Genomic DNA, 23,212 nt, shown 5'->3' on the forward strand with positions numbered 1-23,212 from the left:
CTGTAAAAATGTGTTCTTTTCATTGTTTTACTCTTACCCTGTCTTTGGGCACTCAAATCATTTCAAAGGGCTTATGTACTTATTGAAATATATCATCTTATTTGTCCTATTTCAGCCTTTCCATTTCTGCAAAGGTAGAAGATTTTGAATGAGTGCTTTATTATTTTTAAGCTGATAGCTTTTTAAATATAGGCATATCTTGGAGACTTTTTGGGTTCAGTTCCAGACCACCACAATAAAGCAAATATCACAGTAAAAGTCACACAAATTTTTTGGTTTTCCAGTGCATATAAAAGTTATGCTTACACTATACTGTAGTCTGTTAAGTGTGCAATAGCATTATCTCTAAAAAAACAATGTACATACTTTAAAGATACTTTATTGCTAAAAAATGCTATAGTTTTCAGGGAGTAGCAATCTTTTTGCTGGTGGAGGGTCTTGCCTCAATGTTGATGTTGGATGTTGATGTTGCTGACTGACCAGGGAGGTAGTTGCTGAAGTCTGGGGCAGCTGTGGCAATTTCTTAAAATAAGACAGCAATACAGTTTGCCACATGGATTGACAAACGATTTCTCTGTAGTGTGCAATGCTGTTTGATAACATTTTACCTACCATAGAAGAACTTTTTTTCAAAATTGGCATCAGTCCTCTCAAACACTAGTGCTGCTCTATCAACTAAGTTTATGTAATATTCTAAATGTTTTATTGTCATTTCAACAGGCTTCACAGCATCTTCACCAGGAGTAGATTCCATCTCAATAAACCACTTTCTTTGCTCAACCATCAGAAGCAACTCCTCATCCATTAAAATTTTACCATGAGATTGCAACAATTCAGTCACATCTTCAGGCTCCACTTCTAATTCTTATGCTTTTGCTCTTTCCACCACATCTGCAGTTACTTCCTCCACTGAAGTCTTGAACCCCTCAAACTCATCCATGAGGATTGGAATCACTATTTTCTAGACTCCTGTGAATGTTGATATTTGACCTCTTCCATTGAATCATAAATGTCCTTAATGGTAAATCCTTTCCAGAAGATTTTCAACTTATTTTGCCCAGATTCATCAGAGGAACCACTATCATGGCAGCCATAGCCTTACAAAATGTATTTCTTAAATAATAAGACATGAAGGTCGAAATTATTCTTGATCCATGGCTGCAGAACGGATGTTGTGTTAGTGGGCATGGAAACAACATTATTGGGCATGAAAACAACATTAATATCCTTGTACATCTCCATCAGAGCTCTTGGGAGACCAGGTACATTGTCAATGAGCAGTAATATTTTTAAAAAATCTTTTTTTCTGAGTAATAGGTCTCAACAGTGGGATTAAAATATTCAGTAAACCATGTTGTAAACAGATGTGCTGTCTTCCAGGCTTTGTTGTTCCATTTACAGAGCACAGGCAGAGTAGATTTAGCATAATTCTTAAGGGCCATAGGATTTTTGGAATGGTAAATGAGCATTGGCTTCAACATCAAGTCCCCATCTGCATTAGCCCGTAACAAGAGAGTCAGCCTGTCCTTTAAGCTTTGAAGCCAGGTGTTGATTTCTCCTCTCTAGCTGTGAGAGTCCTAAATGGCATCTTCTTGCAATACAATGCTCTCTTGTCTAAGTTAAAAATCTGTTGTTTAGTGCAGTCACCTTCATTAGTGATCTTAGCTAGATCTTCTGGATAACTTGCTACAGATTCTACATCAGCACTTGCTGCTTCACTTTGCACTTTGATGTTTTGGAGATTCTTCTTTCCTTAAACCTCATGAACCAACTCTGTTAGCTTTAAGCTTTTCTTCTGCAGCTTCCTCACCTCTCTCAGCCTTTATAAAATTGAAGAGAGGGCGAGGGCCTTGTTCTGGATTAGGCATTGACTTAAGGGAATATTGTGGCTGGTGTGATCTTCTATTCAGACCACTAAACCTTTCTCCATATCAGCAATAAGGCTGTTTCACCTTCTAATCATCTGTGGGTTCACTGGATTAGTACTTTTAATTTCCTTCAAGAACTTTTCTGTTGCATTCACAACTTGGCTAACTGTTGGGTGCAAGAGTCCCAGCTTTCAGCCTATCTTGGCTTTCCACAAGCCTTCCTCACTAAGCTTAATCATTTCTATCTTTTGACTTAAAGTGAGAGATGTGATACTTTTTCTTTCACTTGAACACTTTGTGTTTTTGAAGACATTGTAGGGTTATTAATTGGCCTAATTTAAATATTGTTGTGTCTCAGGGAATAGGGAGGCCGGAGGAGAGGGAGAGAGACAGGGAAATGGCAGTTCAGTGGAGCAGTCAGAACACTCACACATTTATCAATTAAGTTTGCTATCTTTTATGGGTGCAGTTTGTGGCACCCTAAACAATTGCAATAGTAACATCAAAGATCACAGATCATCATAACTAACATAATAATTATGAAAAAACTTGAAATATTGCAAGAATTATCAAAATGTGATACAAAGACATGACGTAAGCAAATGATGTTGGAAAATGGTGCCAATAGACCTGCTCGATGCAGGGTTACCACAAACCTTCAATTTGTTAAAAAAATGCACTATCTAAAGTGAAGTGCAATAAAATGAGATATTCCTGTATATGATTCTTAAAAATACAAAAATACCCCAAGACTGTAGCATCCTTTTATAGTCATAGTGTGTGGTGTTTTTATATCTCTTATACATATGCATATTTTAAGAAATTTCTGTAGAAATTATCCTATTATTATGAGCTATTATTTCAAGTCACCCACATACAACCTTTATTCCTCACTGCTGTTCTAATCATGGCACCACTTAATTCAGTAATCTTATAACCTTCAGTTTACCTGTAATTCAGCTTAACATATTCTCTCATAGTCTCTCTAATCATACCTTTTTGTTCCTTGTTTAAATCATTCTATTCTTTTTGTCCTTTAAGATTTTATTATTTATTATGTATATATAAAATATTGGAAGAGAATATATAGAATACATTTAAATGTATATCAGTATATATCTCAATATATATGTTTAATATTGAAAGAGAAGGCAAAAGATAAACCAAACAAAGCAAATCCCTCCCCAAAACCCCAAAAATAGAAAAAAACCTTTGCTAAAAGTTTTTAGTAAAATTCTGCTTGAGGAAATTATGCTATGTGAAATAAGCCAGTCATAGAAGAACAAATACTATATGATTTCTCTTGTATGAAGTATGTAAAATAGTCAAACTCATTGAAGCATAGAATAGAATGGTGGTTGTGAGGGGCTGGAGAGAATGGGAAATGAGGTATAAAATATCAGTTAGGCAAGATGCTTAAGTTTAGAGATCTGCTCTACAACATTGTGCTATCGATGCTGCTGCTGTATTATACATCTAAATTTCTATTCAGAGGGCAGATCTCATGTTAAGTGTTCTTACCACAATAAGAAAATCTAATGACAACTTCTGTTAAAAGAAAATATATTTTTTAAAAAAGTATCTTATTCAGATGATTTCAAAACATTGAAAGCCATACCTAATATGTCACATATAGTAAGACTGAAGTAGCCTTTTAAGTTTGTAACATTTTTCTTTTGAGGCCACCAAATTACAAACTAAAACCCTTGAAACAGATTAAGACATTTATAGTTCACTATCAATTAGCTGAAACCTTTAGCTAAGATTTGTTTTAATATGCTACACAGAAGCCTGAAATAATTTCCATTTGGGCTTTAAAAATAACATTCATGGGACTTCCCTGGTAGTGCAGTGGTTAAGAATCCGTCTGCCAATGCAGGGGACACAGGTTTGGGCCCTGGTCAGGGAAGGTCCCACATTGCCGCGGAGCAACCAAGCCCGTGTGCCACAACTACTGAGCCTGCGCTCTAGAGCCTGCGAACCACAACTATGAGCCCATGTGCCACAACTACAACTGAAGCCCGTGCGCCTAGAGCCCGTGCTCCACAAGAGAAGCTACGGCAATGAGAAGCCCACGGACCGCAACGAAGAGTAGCCCCTGCTCAACACAATTAGAGAAAGCTCGTGAACAGCAACGACGACCCAACACAGCCAAAAATAAATAAATAAATAATTAATTAATTAAAAAAAATAACATTCATAAGCTCACATGAATTGACATACTAATTAAAAGCACAAGGACATATTAAATTACAACATGTTTTAAGTGGCAATATGGCCGATTTTTTCTTTTATCTTTCTGTAATATAATAACTACACATAATTGCTTCTGATAGGACATTATAAATTTGTTCTTTCTATTGCTGAGAGTGGACATAATCCAAGTAAACATGGTTGAGACACTTAAAATCATAAGCATATTTTCAGGAATATATTATCATTAATATATAACATGCAATAAATGAAACTCAGGAATTTATTGCTGTGATAATTATTTTCATCTGTTCACATAATCTTGTTATCCACCATATGATCATCATATCAGTTCTTAATTCACTGTTTCTCCATAACCATAATAAAAGCTTAATTCATTTTTCCTACCCTTTGAACTTTTTATTTCACATCTCAGTAATCAGTTGCTACCTTTCAAAGGCCCTGTAGATTTTCTAGCACCAAATTTCCCTATTTTTTCCTGCATCTTGTCAGATTATTCCTTTTTCAACCTTCCTGAATTGTTACTTTTATTGACCTCATTGATGTGGAACACCCCTGAGATATATTGCCTTGGGGCTTTGTCCTTTCCCTTTCTCACTTCATAGCAGATAGTAGTTTAGTATTAGTAATGAAGTCAGCAGTAGTTATGATATTTTAATGAGCACATATATGTCAGGTACAGAGCCTTGCAGTCATTCTTTCACCTAAGTTTTATGACCACATTAACAAGATGCCTCGAATTACTATTCACATTTTAGGGACGAAAATTGGAGGCTTAAAGATTATTCCCTAGTAATACTGCTGTTAAAGGGTATGGTCTGCATAAGAAACCAGGGCTATCTGATTTTGGAACCCAGTGTTTTAACACCTGTTTTCTGAACTCCCATTTGCTTGCATGGCTTCATCTGTTGTTTGGAGACAGTTGACATTTGACTGCATCTTGATTCACAAGCTTCATTCTTACATATAATGTGGTAATTAGGTCTGGCAGAGCAAGATATCTTCCTGTCTTTTTTAACCCTTACCAGATATTTTTCATTGTCTGACACATGGAGACTAGTCAGTTATCTCAAAACTAAAACCCAGAAGTCATCCTTAATTCCCCACTTGCTACGCCATGCTTTTGGGAGCAGAACATCTTTAAAATTTATACCTTTCTTACCCTCAACCCATCTATTTGTCAGGAGCTGGTAAATATTTGCCTCGGTTACTGTGAATTGCCACATTTATGTAATTATTTCAGAGAGTTTGGCCAAATACTATTTCTTGGTCTCCACTGAACCAGATTGCTTTACTTTTTAAAGTCTTTTAAACTATGCCAGGAAACGTAAATCTACTTCATAGGACACATCTAGGTCCCTGTATGCTGAAGACACAATCTTTTCTTCTCTGGAATAATCAGTTTACTCTTAACTACCCAATTTTATATATTCTTATTTTCTCTTACGTTAGGCTGAAAAAAACGTGTTGGAAAAACTTACTGTTCAAAATGTTAACCTTTTATTTTCTAAACAGAAAATTATGATGTAGTTGGTTGAAATTTCTCCTATTTATTTGATAGTGTTTTTACCTAGTTATTAAAAAAATGCTTACTCTTAGAAACCCAAGCCTGTGGTATCAAGTATGACTGATAATCATAATACATTAATTAGATAAAAAGGCACCACATTACTTAAATAGCTTGACTTGCTATTGGCTATAAGAGTGTCCCTTTTGGAAACTCAAAAGTAAGTCTTTGCTTCTCTCAGTCATTGTTTTCAATATCTGTTCCCCCAGTTATGCCATTTTATAAGTATTATTATTCAAAGGAATCCCTGGAACTTTCACCATTGCATCTCTTTCCTATATAATGCCTTCATTTTTCTGCCACGATTTCTGTCAATAAGAATTTCCCTTTTCTACGCCATAGTTTGGTAGAGCTCAATCTTTGTTAAATAACAAATATACAATGTGAAATGTGACTCTTGCTATTGTGCGTTAGAACAAGTAACACACATGCATCCTTTCAGGAACATTCTAGTAATAATAACTAGAAGAATGTCTATAATGCATGAATTTCCATAAGGGCATTATGATGTTGGAACTAAAGCCTGAAGTGCTCCTGTAATTATATATGAGCAGTAGTGTACTCTACTTGGTCATACCCTCTTCACAACCAAAAGAAGTTTCATTCCTTTTTCCTACACTTTTGACTTTTAATAGCCATCACAGGAATCAGTCACTTATCTTTCATAGGCCCTTTAGATTTTGGCACACCATCTTCTCCTTTGTCAAATTATTCTGTTTTTTACCTTTTCTTCTTACATAAGGCCCAAACGTATAAAGCATACATTACAGTTTAACTGTTTAATTATGCATATATTGGGATTGTGGCCAAATGATCTCAAATGCAGTTATTCTCTCTCACTCCAGAAAGGCCACTTGCAGTTGGGATTGAATTTGAGATTCCTGGATAGTATGGAGATATTTACTGTCTTGTGATTTAAGGAATGGATACTGAAAAGGGAAAGGTGGCCAAAGACAAAGATTAAAGAGAAAAATTCACCCTCTTTACATCTTTACCCAGGGAGTGATTATTAAATGCTTTTTCTGAAGTACCAAAACAAGCTTTATCTTTCAACATCTCTGTGTTGAGACCCTCAGACCTTTTTTTCCAGAGTGTTTTGGGAAAAGTTCCTTGTAGAATTTAGAGTTTATTGAGAGGATGACAAGTCTATTGGAAGAAAACCATCTAAATTCATTTTGGCCTTTTCTGCAATTTTGTCATGATCTGTTTCCCAAGAAAATCACTTTTGTTTCTCCTTAAGTTCTTCTTTAGGAATTTCTTCTAGGTTTAATCACACAAAAATTTTATTGGAACATCCCTAAGGAGCTTTTATTTTTTCATTTCAGGCAAAGCATCTGCTTTGTTTTCATGGCACTGCAGTAACATAGGCCTATCCTTATTTTCAGTTCAGTCTTCACTTAATGGGAAGGTTCTGGTGGTGACATTGGGGTGACAGTGTCATTCCTCTGTGTGTGGCTTTTACAGAATCTAAAGGGCTGTACCTCATTTTGGGAAATCTGCCATTAGTCACATTTATTGGATAAACGTGCAGGGTCAGCAGTCAGTAAAAGTACATGCAGATAGAATTAGTTGCTGTTGCTTCTTTTTGAAGAAAACACAAATAAAATGGCTGTAACTACCTCTCTGAGATTTCAGACTAACAACTAAAAAAATCTATAATCCAGAGTAAAATAAAAGACTAAATAGAATCACTCAGCAAAAAAAGTCTAACAGTATCTGAGACTCACATAGGTCATCTTAATGAACTCCAAGACTCTCAGAGAAGGAAAAACACACCTCTGTTTATCCTTTTCAAAAGGTCACCCCCAAAAGTTCAACTATAAAAATAAATTGAAACCCATATCCCTATCTATCTTTTAATAAGAGTGAAAGATATTGTATGATCCTTATAAATGTTTTTAAGTCCTTTAGTTAACTCTCAGATTTCCTTTGCATCTAAGAAATGTAGTCTTTTCTAGACTGCTGTCTCTCTTAATTCTTCGTCATTAAGAGAATCCATCAAATCTATTGCATAGGATTGGGAAAGTTTCCAAATTTTATAGCTGTCTTCTATCTTGAAGCCAAAATATTTATGAGTCTCTTGGTTCTGATGTTCCTAACTCAGTTGAATGTCTGAGCATTTTAGATGAGAGACATTTTTATCATTTTGACAAAAATGGCAACTTGAATTTTAATGACTCCATCAAAAATTGATCAAGTATGTTGTTTCTGTGAGGCCTTTCAAAAAATGAACTTACTAACCAGCAATTCTAAAGACCCATCCATTTTAGCTTAAAAGCTCCCCTTCAGTTCAGTACATGAATTAACTGTTTATTCACATATGGCATCTTTTAAAAATGAATACAAATTGCAGTTAGAAATCTAGAACGAAGGTTTCCAATAGTAAGCTAACTTTTTGCAATTAATCATTCAATCAAACTATCAAAAACTGTATCCCTTATCCTCATTCTTTTAACAGTAAGAGTTACCTATTAAGTACAGGAAAGAATATTATTTTGAATGAAAATACTTTTGTAACTTCAGTAATTTATTATCTTTGTTAAATAATATTTGAACATCTCTTGATAAATAGTTCTATGGAAGAGATGATTTTTTTTTAATTAAAGGGATTTTTTCCACAACCCAGTTTTAAGTTCTATAGTTATAAGTTCTCCATGTATAATGTTCATTTTTCTAAATATTTAGCAATAATTTTAGAGTAATACATTTTTAAACATCTATGATTATCATGGAAAAATTTTAAGAAGATAATATTTTATTGTAAATAAGTGAAAAATAACTCTTAATGAGACAGTTTTATGAAAGAATATTAACAATTTTAATTGCTGAAATTGCAGTAGTTATAAATTGTCTTAAAACATGAGAATTAATCTTCCTAATCTAATCTATAGTCCTTTTTGCCCCGAATTCTGTCTCTGGTATTTGAACATTACACTTGTCTTTTTAATCATCAGTGCTATTCATTATTATATTATGTATACAGATAAATCCATAGAAAACAATAGACTCTTTTTTTAAGTGACTGTCTGCTGATGTTGACCTTTTATTGTACAAAGGTTATGAAATGCTAATTAAAGTCTATAGTTGAAAAATAAAGTCCTAATTGCTTACTACCACTTCAGCAGATATTAACCACAATAACTCCCTTCAAGCTCTTAGCTGTATGCAAACTTACTTTTAGCAAAGTTTGTTAAATTTACAAACATTGTAGTGACTTGTAAGCCTGGAGTACTTTGATGAATTCTGAGAACAGTATGGTAGATGGGATAGTGCATGGATCTTGCAAGAAGATGGGTAAATAGACATAAAGTATCATAAATATTAAGTTTATATTATAGGGAGCCTAAAATATGATGGACCAACCAAACTTAGGAGTCAGGAAAGTCTTATCAGAGGAAATACAGTTTGAGTGTGGACTTGGTGTATAGGATTAGTTATAACATGGGTAGTATTTTGTGATTTTTTTAAAGCTAACATTCCAATTTTTTATGTTAATACATACTATATAATTTTCACTTTTAAGGTTAGAACATATTGTTCTAGTCACCTCTTTTTCACTTAACCATTTTTCTGTTTTTGAACATTCGTTCTTTCCTATTCCTCAATTTACCATTATAAATATATGTGTATGAATATATTTTAAAGTATATTTTTCATTAACATAAACCCCCAAAATGATATTGTTTGGCAAATTCTTCGGAGAATTTGACGTTGCCTTTCCTTCTGATTGTTGGTAATTTCCTATTTATATCTTTGTATGTTAATTGAACAAAATGTTCACCACTGATTTGTACATGAGTAGTACCCAATAGGATACCCTGCACAAACTGGGCATTTGTTATCTAGATGTTCAGTTCAAAAATGAGAAGAAATACTGTTTTTATATAGCCTAGTGCCTTCCTTTTTATCAAAAATATTTGATAATGCAAGAAGTTAATTAACTTATCCAAGAACAAAACAACAGAAAGTGTGCCGAACTAAGATCTGAGCACACACAGACTGCAGGTCTTGTCATTCTATTTTCCTTTAGCTCAAGATTAAAATTATCTAAACCTTTTTCTTAAAACGTCATGCTTTCAGTTTAATATGAATTTAGGGAGCCATTTTTTCTATAAGTTTGTATCCAATATCTGAAGTGCTCACCCACTTTTAAAATTAGCCTCAAACTTACCAGATTTGATACTTTTCAAAGGTAAGCCCCCTCTATGACTACCAGCTGTATTCCGCTTTTGTGGAAACACTTCACTTACATGATCTCATTTAATTCTCATGTAAAATAGATGAGATCATTGGTGCTTAGGTAAAATGACTTTTCCCATAATCATAAAGCTTGTAAGTGATGGAGTCATAATTTTCAAATGCTGGTTTTTTTGTAGCACAATGCTTATACAGGCTTGGCATCAGACAGATCTGTACTAAGTTCCATTTTGCCTCTGCCACCATCCTATTCTAAAAATCTCATGTATGTCATGGACTAAGGAAAACATCTCCTAATTGGTTTATCTTCTTCCACATTAGCCATCATTAGCCAGAGTAATTTTTTAAATTGTTATAAGTTATTATAAATTATTATTATAAGTTATGTCAATTTGATCACGTAACACATTCTTAATTTGTTTCCCTCTTAGTCTCAGTTATTTGAGCTAAATTTAGAAGATAAGAAGTTAGCTAGGCAAAGAAGAGGGATAAGGATATTCCATGTTGAAGAAGCATCCTATGCAGAGGCCTCACATATCCAAAAGGTGAGTTGGTTTGAGGATTTGTAAATATAATTAGAGATTTTAAAGTTGTCTTCAAAGGGATATGGTTAATATGCATACAGCTTAGGGCATGAAGAATGGTGGGAGACAGATGCTTATGGGACTGTATGCCATATTAGAATTTTACATGTGACACACAATTTGATTTGCATTTTATAGAGATAATCTTTATGGTGGTGGTGAAATGAAAATATGGAGGATATGTTGTCTTGTGATAAGACAGGAGCATGGATTCCATTTATGAGGCTGTTGTATTAATGCAGGTGAGAGATAGTGAAATATTGAATTACAATAAAGGTAGTGAGGAATGAGTGCCAACAGAACTAGGATATTAAGATTATGAGTCAAGAAAACCATATTGAAGATTGTAAGTCAAGAGAACCTTATTGATAAGATGAGAAAATTTTCATCCTAATTTTGAGTGTTCACTACCACTAAATTATTACATTAATTAAGAAGTGGCAGGTTGGGAAACCAACATATATTTTAATAAAACGGTCTCAAAAATGGTAACTTCAAGCCAACATCAGTATGAATACATGCACATTTTGAAACTATGTCTCTAACTTTCATTTCCATATTAAAATATATTTTCTGTTCAGCTTATCCAGTTTTGATATGTTGAGATAAATTTAAACATATATTGAGCTTCGCTATAAAATAAATTAGAAAAAGTGTGCATAAGTGATTTACCAATTTGACTCCTATGAATTAAATTTCCAGTTTATTTCTTATTACTCACATCCTATCTAGGGCTATCAATTCCCTTCTTTTTTTTTTTCTTTTGCGGTATGCAGGCCTCTCACTGTTGTGGCCTCTCCCGTTGCGGAGCACAGGCTCCGGACACGCAGGCTCAGCGGCCATGGCTCACAGGCCCAGCCGCTCCGCGGCATGTGGTATCTTCCCGGACCGGGCACGAACCTGTGTCCCCTGAATCGGCAGGCGGACTCTCAACCACTGCGCCACCAGGAAGCCCCTTCCCTTCTTTGACACGACTTGGTTGAAGTTTCTTGTGCCTGTGTAACTTTTTATATAAGTCAGAAAAACAGAGTTGAATGGAAAGAGACTTATAAGGAGTCAGAGATTCTCTACTACAGATAGTGGCATGGCCTAGTGCAAATGACTGTTTACATCTGGGTCTAGGAAATGACATCAGATAACAGTGCTACCTGCCTCTTTAAGACTGTTTTGAAGGCCAACCTAAATAATGTGTAGAAAAGCTTTGAAAATAATAAAGTACACAAATAAAATATTAAACTTGGCTTTTATTTTACTCTGAGCTCAGTTACACCTAGGCAGGACCATCAGGCTAACGCATGCAGTCACTAAAGAAGAAAATCAAATTGTGCTCTTGCTCAGAGACTTAGAGTTCAGAGTTCATAGAAAATAGTAAATTAATAGTAAAATTCAAATGCACATATCTTTAGAGTTATAAAGGAAGTTACAGTTCCCTTGGTCAAATGTGAAAATCACAGACTAGAACATATTGAAAAAATAATTAAAACTGTACCTCCCCCATACACATCTGTGTTTGAGCAGAAACATATTGCTTCTTGATAGTCCTAAGGAATGAGGTAAAATTTCTCATTTATATTCAGTCTTAAGTATATATCCCCTTATAAATTTAGTGATGATACCTACATGTATTTATTTCATCACTTTGAAAGAGACCTCTCTCCAAGCAGAGCTGCACTCTGAGGGTGCAGGAAAATCAGTTTGCCTTTGAAGAAGGGCCAGCGTAAACCTGGCTGCCTTATTAGAGGCAGTCCTGTAAGGACAGTAATACTTGGAAGTATCCTCATGACCATCCCCTCCAACCTTAAATCCCACACAAGAATGTCATCTTGGGGAATTCCCTGGCTGTCCAGTGGTTATGACTTGGTGCTTTCCCTGCTGGGGCCCGGGGTTTGATCCCTGGTCGGGAACTAAGATCCTGCAATCCTACAAGCCATGTGGGGGGGCAGGGGGAGGTGTGCGGGGAGAATGTCATCTTTGATATCCATATAGGATGAACTTCTCAGCAAACAATGAACTCACTGCCTCCAGGGCAGCCCATCCTCATGTTAATTGCATGTTCTTAATGTAGCTCTTATCCTTCACTTCAAATCATGTTCTCTGGCATTAACACCCCCTTCTCCCACCCCTTACAAAGGATATTTGAAGATATCTTCCCTCTATCTTACCTCTTTCCCAAGATAAAATTCCAATTTTATTTTTCAACCATTTTTTATTTGCAGAGGTTTGGATTGGCCGTAGTTTCCTTGGGTATTTGTCTCCAGACTTTTCAGCAGAATTCAGAATGAGATGCACTGTATTACAGATGTGGTTTGATAAGGACCAAATAATTCACTGCAACTATTAAACTTGTTCTGGATGTTCCTTTTCTATTAATGAATGCTGAGATTGCAGCCCTGAAACTGTTGACCCTTAGGATCATGGAGACAATTAACACCTTTAAGTGCATTTCATATAAACTGTCTTTAAAGATCTATCCCTCACCCTGCACTTTAATAGTTTAGTTTCTGAATCTAAGCATTTTTACCTTTGGCTCTATTATATTTCATTTTGATGGTCTTGGCTCATCCATTAAACCTATGGAGTCATTTTTAAATCCCAGTTTTGTGTCAGTCATGGATTCACAGATTTAATAAGCACCGTTTCTTATGTACTTTTGCAAGTCAGTGTCAAAATGCTGAACAAGAAAAGACCAAGGACAGCAGGGTTACTGTCTAATGAAATTATGTATCTGAAAGTGCTTTGCAAACACTATATTATATTCATCTTTGGTTCTGTGTCCTTCTTTCTGTCTTTTATACATGCTACTTTATAATCTGACCTTATGTGGAATTCCTCCTGTACAGTCTTCATGGTTTCTTTAACTTTCTTTCCAATTACCTCTTTACCATCACATCATTTCTAATTGCATCATTTGGATTTTACTTTTAGGATTTTCTTCGCTTTTTGAGTCATCTTTTCTCTTAGAAACTTTCACAAGAGGTAACTTCTCTGAGTTTTTTAGTATATGATTTTCCTTTATTTGCAGTTGAAAAATTTTTAATTTGTATTTCTTGAGTATCTGTTTTATGTATCTGAGTGTGCTTGATGCTGCTGGGCATGCAGTTACCCATATGATGTTTCTGGACCTCAAAAAGCTTGTAAGGCAATAGGAGAGCTAAGGCACATGATGTACCATTAGGGGTACATCATAAGTGTGATACCTCTCACTCCATTCTCTTACTTCTTCTCTGTAGTTGTAAATGTGGCTTTAAGTCCTTCCCACCCACCCGCTCAAAGGAAGTACTCCTCATGCTTCTAGATATTTTCTGTACCCATATTGCCTATTAGCATGTTTGCAGTGGTTCCAACTTCCAATCTCCAGGTGGTCCTTGGTTTTTCTGAGATTGCTCCAAAATCTTCTTTTAAGCCACTGTGAATCTAATTTAAAATTGCTCAACAGTTGCCCAGGATTTATAGCCTCCTATTCAACTCATTGACTTTCGCCTAGTATATATGCTATAATGTTCTTATTGTGACCATTATAAAGCATGCTCAATCTGTATACATACGTTTTTATTTATACAGTGTTCTCATATATACTCATGAGGGTGTGCATATTAGAAATATCTACTTTATCCATATATGCATAAAGTAGATATTTCTAATATACTGTGCATATATACTATGTAGGTATTTCTAATACACTGTATATCTAGCATGCCTGTGTGTGAGTTGAATTTACTTAGACCATAAATTCACTTCTTTGGATTTATAAATTTCAAGTAGATTTATTTTTTAATATAGTTTATTTAGCATTTTGAATAGAGCTTAAGGTAATGAATTAAAAACAAAGAAACAGCCACTACCACAACAAAAACACAGAATGATTCCTATCCATACACGCAGAATTTCCTCCCACTCTTTTAAACCACCTCACATTTCCCAAGCACCAGAAATCCATATTTTCTTTTATTTTTTGGCTAATACAGGTAAGAGCAGCTAGAGAGACTCTGTTCAACCTCAGCCCAGCAAGGCACACAGCAGTTGGATAAATTACCATATACACATTAGTGATGCAAGACCTAATTCTTGTCCCTTACAGTAATGCCACTGATGTGCTCTAGTACCCAACACAAGCAACAATGCTGTACTTTCATTGACTAATGGTTTTAAGTTTTTCTTTTCTAGTTTTCCTGGAGACACTGTATTCAAGATGTAGTTTAATAAGGACTGAATAATTTACTGAAATTGTTAAATTGGTGTTCTGGATATTCCTTTTCTATTAATGAGTGCTGAGATTGCAGCCTGATACTGTTGCCTCATAAGGGTTATTCCAAGACACATGATGTACCATTATGTAGATTCACATGCAGTTGTGAGAAATAATACAGAGAGATCCCTACGTACCCTATACCTAGTTTCTCCCAGTGATACATCTTGCATAACTGTAGTATAAAATCTAATAGCTCAACCAAGAAATTGACATTGCTCTAATCCACTGACCTTATTCAGATTTTACCAGGTATACATATACTTGTGTGTGTTTATATTTAGTTTTCTAAATTTTATCACATATGTAGGCATGTATGAACACAGTCAAAACACAAAACGGTTCTATCACCATAATACCTCCTGCTACGCATTTGTACCCACAGCTGCCTCCCTCCCCCATCCCTAACTCCTATCGATTATATTTAATTTTAAAAGAAGTGTACTCATGTATTACTTGTATAATGAGTATTAATAAGCATATGGGACATGCACTTTCTCATCTGCGTATTAAAAAATAATCTGGTTTCTACAGATTTCTACATGAGTCAGAATTTGAAGAGAGTACATGTATAATATATACATGTTTTGAAATTCTGTTAAAATGTGCTTTAAAAAATTTTATGTTCAGAGGATGTGTACAGTATTATGCTTTCTTTATGAACTCATTTCTGATTGCACCTGCAAGAGGTGAGGTTGTAGAGGAAAGAAAAGAATGAAAGGAGAGAAAGGGAAGTGTGTGTGGAGGGGAAGAAGAGGTGAAAGGACAGAGGGAGGAAAAGTAGGGGGAGGATGAGAACCTACATATATAGAATGTCTAAGTAAACTGGTGCATCACTGAACAAAATGGTCAGAGATCAGATGGAGACAAAGCACCAATGCCAGTATGGACTAATGTTAAAAACTTGATATCTCAACCTGATATGAAACTCTGTTGGTACTCTGAAGAAAGAAGTGGAAAGAGGGCAGAATCAGGTAAAAATAGGTTGAAATGTAGAGGGTTTTGTTTTATATAAAATATAAAGCCTCTTTTTTTTTTTTTTTGCAAGTTATAGTATTTGGGCACTTGCACTCCTCACATCCACAAGTATGTGCATATGTGTAATACACAAATAACAGTCAAAATGATGCTATGATGTAGGGATTATTATAACCACTTTAAAACTAAGAGACAAAAGTTTTAAGTAAATCAAGAGTCACAGAAGACAGGCAGGCAGGGAAGTAATGGAAGGAGGGAGGGAAGGAGAAAGGGAGGGAAGGAATGGGGGAACAGGAAAGAAGAAAGGAGTGAAGGGGGAAAGAATGAAACACTGTATGTAGATACATATAGTTCAACATTGTATTAATAAGAACTTACCGATATTCTCTTAATTGAAAAAGATCATTACCAAGATGACACACTGACATGAAGATTATGTGACCATAGTATCTGTCTGCTGACTTTTCCCTAATCACTAAGAGCAACAAGAATGTTGCATTTTATTTTTCCCTGTGTCCAAGGGAACAGAGCAGGACTGACATTTATATTGTCAGAACAGACCGTGATCTAGGACAGGAAGAAGTAAAAGGACAATTCTCTCACTTCACCAAGGGATAAGATGTGCCACTCAAAGTTGTCTTTAGGAAAAAAAAAAATGTTTCCTGAACTTTGAAATTCAAGGAAATTTCAAGGAAACTCTTAGCAGAGAAAGTTTATCTTGTGAAGGATTTATACATTGAAGTATTTTTTGTTACTATTTTGGATTATTTTGGTTCTGTCATGTAAGAAAATACTAGTTATGCAAGGAAAAATACTTCATTAGCTCTATAATCTTCATTGGGCCTTATTTTACATTTATTTTTGTATAAGACTTTTGCAAACAAAATCTAGTAAATAAACTTTAAGATTAAAGTCAAATTGGGATAATGCATTTGGTTTCTTCACTAAATCAGTTATTAGTTTAGTATCTGCTGTTTATCATGAAAAATCCATTATATTAAATTATCATTATTAAATTTAGGGAAGGACTCAGTTCCTTAAAAAAAAAAAAGCAAAGCCAACAACCACCTCTACCCACCCTCTGCCCCTTCCAAAAATGCCCTTCACCTTGGGTTGTATCTTATTGAAATACAGCATCACTTGAAGTTATTTTCTTGAGTTGTTAACAGGAAATTGCAAATGCAGTAATAAAATTTTTAGGTCACCAGGATTTATGTTTTATATAACTGCTGAACTCTTGCAATTAGAGGAAAGGAATGATTAGTTGTTCTCATTTACCATGTGACATTTACATTAAGAAATAAATGCTCTAGTGGTGCATTAATTTATTTATCATATGATCCTGGATGTGTATAATAATTGGTAAACATTTTCCTATAGCTAAGTACATGATATGACACTTTTATCCAATAACACAAATGCATTTCCATATTCAATCAGTGTCTCTAATTTAATTTTTAAATTAGGTTTAGCAGTGCTGGTGATGAGGCAAGCTTGCTTTAGTGATAGTATTTATCTGAATCCTTCTGAATATTTATGCATTTAAAAAACTCATTTATGTGAAGTGATTTCCAGTTTTTTTTGTTTTTTTTTGCGGTACGTGGGCCTCTCACTGTTGTGGCCTTTCCCGTTGCGGAGCACAGGCTCCGGACGCGCAGGCTCAGCGGCCATGGCTCACGGGCCCAGCCGCTCCGCAGCATGTGGGATCTTCCCGGACCGGCACACGAACCCGGGGACTCTCAACCACTGCGCCACCAGGGAAGCCCTAGAATTGCTTCTAAGATGTTTTATTTCAACATACTGTCATGAAGAAAAGGAAATCTTTATGAGATCACACGGGAAAATTGCTTTATTAGAATCCCAATCTAAAATCTCTTGTTTTCGGCATTGTTCTTGCCAAACATAATACATGGACCAAAAAAAAGAAAAAAAAAGAAATAGCACCTTTTTGGGGGTTTGTTTACTATAGAATCTATAATGGTTTTCTGAAATCCTCACTTACGTCATGAGATATAAGAGCATTGATTTGGAGTGAGATGGCCCTGGTGAAACCTCCAGCTTTGCCAGGTACTAACTCTATCCCTGCTTTATTTTGTATAGCATTGTATATGAATATATATTTATCTCATTTGATTCCTGAGAGAATTGATTTGGATAACACATTTATTTTAGTAGCTAACACATCGTAATTTCTTAATAAAAGATAGTATAACCAAAGAAAAATGTTACCATTAATAAATTATGTAACCATACATATAAAGAACTTTCTCTGGGGAATTTCAATTAGATGAGATTGTATTAGTTTCTATGCTTTTCATGTTAAAATGAAGACAGAAATACCCTTGATCATCGATCCTTTTTTTCCCTTTTGGTTAGCATAATAATTGGAAGTACTTATAATTTGCTATCCTAATGCACTAATATAAAGCATAATTATAAATTCACATTTATTCTTGCTGTAGTAGTAAATACTACCTCGTTACTACAGAGAAGGGAAAATAATCAGAGTTTCAAAAACAATGAGGTTTCTTTGGCTTAAACATTTTAGTTCTAAGAACTTATTATACTTATACCAGGAACTTAATATATTATTCAATCACACATGTGCATAGATACATGGATGTTGGTTATACCATTTTTATAATAACAAAATCCTGGAAATGATAATTTTCAATTGGGACATATTATGAGCAGATTATGTTGTATTCATATGATAGATATTGACTGATGGAATGGATGGTGTTGATGATAGAAGGTAGAAATTGAATAATCGCCATGATATATTAAATGAAAGGAATAGGACAAAACAGCATAGAAAATTCTTATGTATGTATAAAAATCTACACATGCACACACACTTATATATGCATGAGATATTTCTGAGAGGATGTTCTGAAATGTGAAATTGGTTCTTTCTGAGGGGGATATATCTTGCTTTAAAGGGTGATTTACTTTTACTTTTGGATTTCTTATATTATTACCATGTATATATAAATGTAAAATTTAGTTTAAAATATTCATGGAAGGAAATAAATGAAAAGGCAGACAATAGCTATCTCAGATGTTTGGCATATGATTGATTTATATCTGTGGGGGGGATTGTGTCTGATTTATTCTATAATTTTATAATAACATCTTTCATGATAAATATAAATTTTAAAGATAGATAGGATTGGTTCACAGATTCATAAAAATAACTTGAAATAAATAAAGTGTAATGTACTTTTATTCAAATTTACCATTTATCTGTGTATTGATTTTTAGCATTTCGGAATAAATTCCATATTAATTTAGCAATAGTTTAACTTTCTTTTTGAATAAAGTCCTAATTATTGGGTATGTCAGGACAATGTAATCACCCTCTTAAATTCTGGCTTTATAAGACCATTCAAACATCTTCACAAATGGAGATAGCAGTAACAATAAACGAAACCTGAGTCATCCTTGTGTCATCTTCTGTCTGTTTTTTATTCTCACCCTTTGGAATTGTATCACTCCTCATGTTTGCCTCTGCAGATAAAATAAGCCATAGCCAAAATAAAATCAAAATGCTTTTATTCATTTCAAGAACATTTTTTAAAACAGCCTGTTTCTACATTAAAAATGACAGTGATTGAATATCAGTTGGTACTATTATATACATCTTAGGGGAAAGAAAGTTAAATATTGTGTCTGATAGAGCTAGGTAGATTATTATTTAAATTGACATGGAACCCTCAGAAAGGTAGAAATCAGCAATCTGCTGACTTGAAGTTAAAATATAAATGGCACGTCTGTATTTTTTCCCTCGACATATGGGTTGACATAAATGGATTTTCCCTATTTAAGAAAAAACAGGCAACATGACAAAACTATTAGCTCCATGAGGGCAAAACTAATGCGATTCATTCACTGCTGTATCCCCAGCGTCAGGTATCTGGTACTTAGTAGGTGATGATTAGTATTTTTTGACTTATGCAATTTGTTTAACATTAGCCTACAAGTTTAATTAATTGAAATACAGAGAAAATTGAACTATGATGTATCTTTTGATTGTTTAAACTGTTTTCAATTATGAGATAAGAAGATTTCCAAAAATGAAAAGCAGACTGCTGTCATATCTATTGGAATCAGAGCATATTGCACATTCCACTGGAAAGCCTTATTATGCAAATCTATTTAAATTCTGTTTAGTGATATTCCTGATAGAGTTTGAAATCGATCACACAGTTAACAGCAACTATATTTTTCAAAGATACTTCATAAGCATATTTTGATATACTTTTTTTGTGCTTGTCTCCTTTGAAGAGTCCCTGTAACCATTCTGCCAGGTGTTGGGAAGATATGTAGTAGCTGAGCACCTTACTTCTGTCACCATCCTCAGAATCAACTTTGGAGATGCTTTCACCCTGTCCGTCTTCTGCAGCAGCCAGGCCGAGTGCTGACTCCTTCTCAACAGTGAGGAACTCTTCAGACTCCAGAAGTAAGTTGCTTGCATTCAGTTTGATCATTGGCCAGTGGGTTCGAAAACGCTTAGGGGAGGCTAAATAGAAATCTTGCAAATTAATATACAAATTAAAAACCAGCATTATTCATCACTGATTATTTCGTTTATTTTTTGAGTCCTGTCTTTCTGGAAATACAAAGTCTGCCACATTGTATGTTGCTAACCTATATATTTATGGAATCTGCAGATTTTTTTTGAGATTATTTCACCTGTGTTATCATGATTCATATTTGCAGCCTTGAGGCATACACAAGGGAGAGATTAAAATAATAATTTTGCACATGAATAAACAGATTCAGAATGACCAAGTATTTTCTCAAAGTTGCTTGGCTAATGAGTTATGAAGATGGAATAAAATCCCTGGTTTTTTGATTCTTAAAAATCGAGTACTCTTTCCAGGCCTGTGATTTCTAGTGCTACATGGAGGGTATGCGACTGGTGCTAGAAATAGCACTTTTCCTGATTGGTTGATTTACTGAATGATATGTTCACTGTGTCATTGAAGGAGAGTTATGGCAGCCTATAAATATGCATATGGAAAAACTAAGGAAAAGGGAAATCACATGTATGATAATAAAATGAAAAAGAGGGACAGATTACAAATTATATAACATAATGTATCGTGTACTACCCAAAACCGAATTCCCAGCTACATGTTTATCTTTTGGCTTTCTAATTACTGGATAAATCAGGTAAACACATCAATTACATGACTATATTCTCAGGATTTAAAAAATAAAGACAATTTATTTGGAAAAGTTTAGACTTTCCTGGTCCGTGTATAAGATTCTATCATTTTGCCATTTTTCTAGTTTATTTGGTTTAAATTTGACATGTTTATTTTTTTCCTTCTTCTCCCAAACACTTGATATAAGCATCCCTTGCTGCTGTTAAGGGTATATTTGTATCACAAAGTGACCACACAGAAAATGATTTTACCTGCATTTGTATAGGGAGCAGAAGTTTGATATAGCCTAGATTGTCTCTCAGTAATTAGGTGCTTGGCAATTGAAATTTCCTTGAAGGGAATGGGTAGGAGATACTTAATAATCTTAGTTTTATTTTGCAATATATTACAGCTTAAAATGCCAGCAACAAACAGGTCTGTGTCCTTAAGGGAATATAGAGACTGTTGTTAAGAATTTATGAATCAGGGTGCTACGTTGTATAAGATTTAAAACAGGCAGCCAGTATATCGTTGCTAGTGTACTCAAAGTAGTCTAGAAGGACTACTTTTAAGACATAAACAAAATGATATATTAGGTTATATTGAGGTTAATTCATTATAACTATAACTGTAGCATAAAATGATGAGTCTGAGTATACAGAAGATAGATTACAAATCATTATTTTAGTGTAGGTTTTTTCTATGTATATTTTATTACTTTGTGCTCCTTTTGTACATGATTTATTCATTTCTCTTAAGAATTGCTTTCATGGCTTTTGTCCTTGAGCTTTTTATTAAATAAAACAACTTGAGGAAAACATTCTAAATTTTCCACCTTTTACTTTTCTTAAAGAAATTGAGGATCATCTCTGAGCCTGAGGTGATTTCAGGCTGAAGATGTGGAATGTATTGGGTTTATTTCTTAAAGGCAACATCACAAGAAATCCCAGAGAGTTTATCTGCCCAAACAATTAATTAGATAATTAACGATTTTTTGTTTTCCACAGATAAGGGAAACATTATTTATTTTTCTTTATCTAAATAAACATCTGACTTTATGAAAGCTGTTAGCCAAGGAGATATATTTACTGACATAGATTCCCTAGTGTAAATCACAAGACTTTGTGAATTCAGCTACATTTTCATTTGCTAATAGCTATAATCAAGGCCAGAGGATTTAGTTAATTAACCTGGCAATAGAAGGCAAAACAGAAATAATTTATATATTGAAAAGGACACTTCTGAGTTAATGCTTAATTCAGTTTTTTTAATTACCAGTCCATTAGTCTGTAAAAGTAGAGCCTCCTTTTTCCTATTAATTTTTTTCTTTGGAGTAACATTAGGCTGAAAGTCTTGCATGGAATTAATCACGTTTAAAAAAGAGAAAGTAAATACATTCCTAATTAGGTTCCTCAAATTTCAAATAGCTCATTGAAAATTCATAGCACATCCATTAAAATCCCTTTAAAAAACTAAATGGGATACTGAGAACTTTCTTAGTGGAAGCAAAAAATATGAATGGAGAAGTAGTAAAATATGGAGAAGTAGTAAAATAATGTGGGAATGGAATGCCTGTTTGTTATTAGTACAGGACAGTTGAGGTGGTGGTGGTTGCTATGATGGTTATTTTTCTCATTGTGGCATCTTCAATTAGTCTTGGCCAGTAAGTAGTACTTCTGTCTGTTTCTGCTGTTCTTGTTTAGCTAAAGCACAGATAAATTTAAAGGAAAAACAGTAATATCTGAATAGGAAATGTGCATGCCTGTGTAAATATATAGATATGTATATATTTATCTAAAGATTGTTTACTATACACATAACAGCAATGATAATAACTCTACAAGGCTAGTATGCCTTCTAAATATTAAGGTATCCTTAATGACATTAAATATATAATATTTAAAACACTTATTCTGAAAAAAATTCCCCTACACTTAAGACTTGTAAATTATCAACTCTGATAACATTTATTGACAGTGGCTTAGCCCCTCATCATAATAATGACCAACTTATAATCATTTGACACTTTCTAGTACTTTTTAATAAACATTAATTTATTTGATTATTATATTATTTCTATGAGGTAGCTTTAAAAATTTGAATATGCTCTCAACCAGTTTTCTTTTATGCTTAATATCTTTAGGTATATATGTATATACTTGAAATCATTCCAGATTCTTGAGCCACAAAAACATAGATAGAGAATTAATGTTATTGATAGGACAAAGTAATATGCTAAAGTGGTTACATGAATTAGGTTCAATAATCCTGACAGGTAGAGCAGAGAGTAAACATGTTATATCATGCAGTGCTCATTTTAAAAGAAGGGAGAATAAAAAATTTCTCAAAGAAAGCAAACTTGCTAATGACTCTCACTTACGTACTTAGTGCCAGTTAATTCCAAA

At 34.2% G+C, this 23,212-nt stretch overlaps 1 protein-coding gene across 6 annotated transcripts in view; it reads left to right on the forward strand.

Moving 5' to 3' along the window:
• LRFN5 (leucine rich repeat and fibronectin type III domain containing 5) overlaps window positions 1–23,212 on the forward strand; it is a 256,749-nt gene that overhangs the window by 99,630 nt on the left and 133,907 nt on the right. For 3 of the 6 annotated variants that reach the window (XM_029238613.1, XM_029238617.1, XM_029238619.1), the window contains exon 2: window positions 19,942–20,116. The exons of 2 other annotated variants lie outside the window; for them this stretch is intronic. The gene's annotated coding sequence lies outside the window, so the exon portion shown is untranslated. Of the gene's footprint in view, window positions 1–9,823; window positions 9,842–10,283; window positions 10,392–19,941; window positions 20,117–23,212 lie in introns of those variants that run through there. One more of the 6 variants, XM_029238615.1, reaches the window with a different exon arrangement.

The sequence above is a fragment of the Monodon monoceros genome, unplaced genomic scaffold (assembly GCF_005190385.1).
Source record: "Monodon monoceros isolate NGI ecotype Baffin Bay Population unplaced genomic scaffold, NGI_Narwhal_1 Super_Scaffold_21, whole genome shotgun sequence".
NCBI classification, from domain to species: domain Eukaryota; kingdom Metazoa; phylum Chordata; class Mammalia; order Artiodactyla; family Monodontidae; genus Monodon; species Monodon monoceros.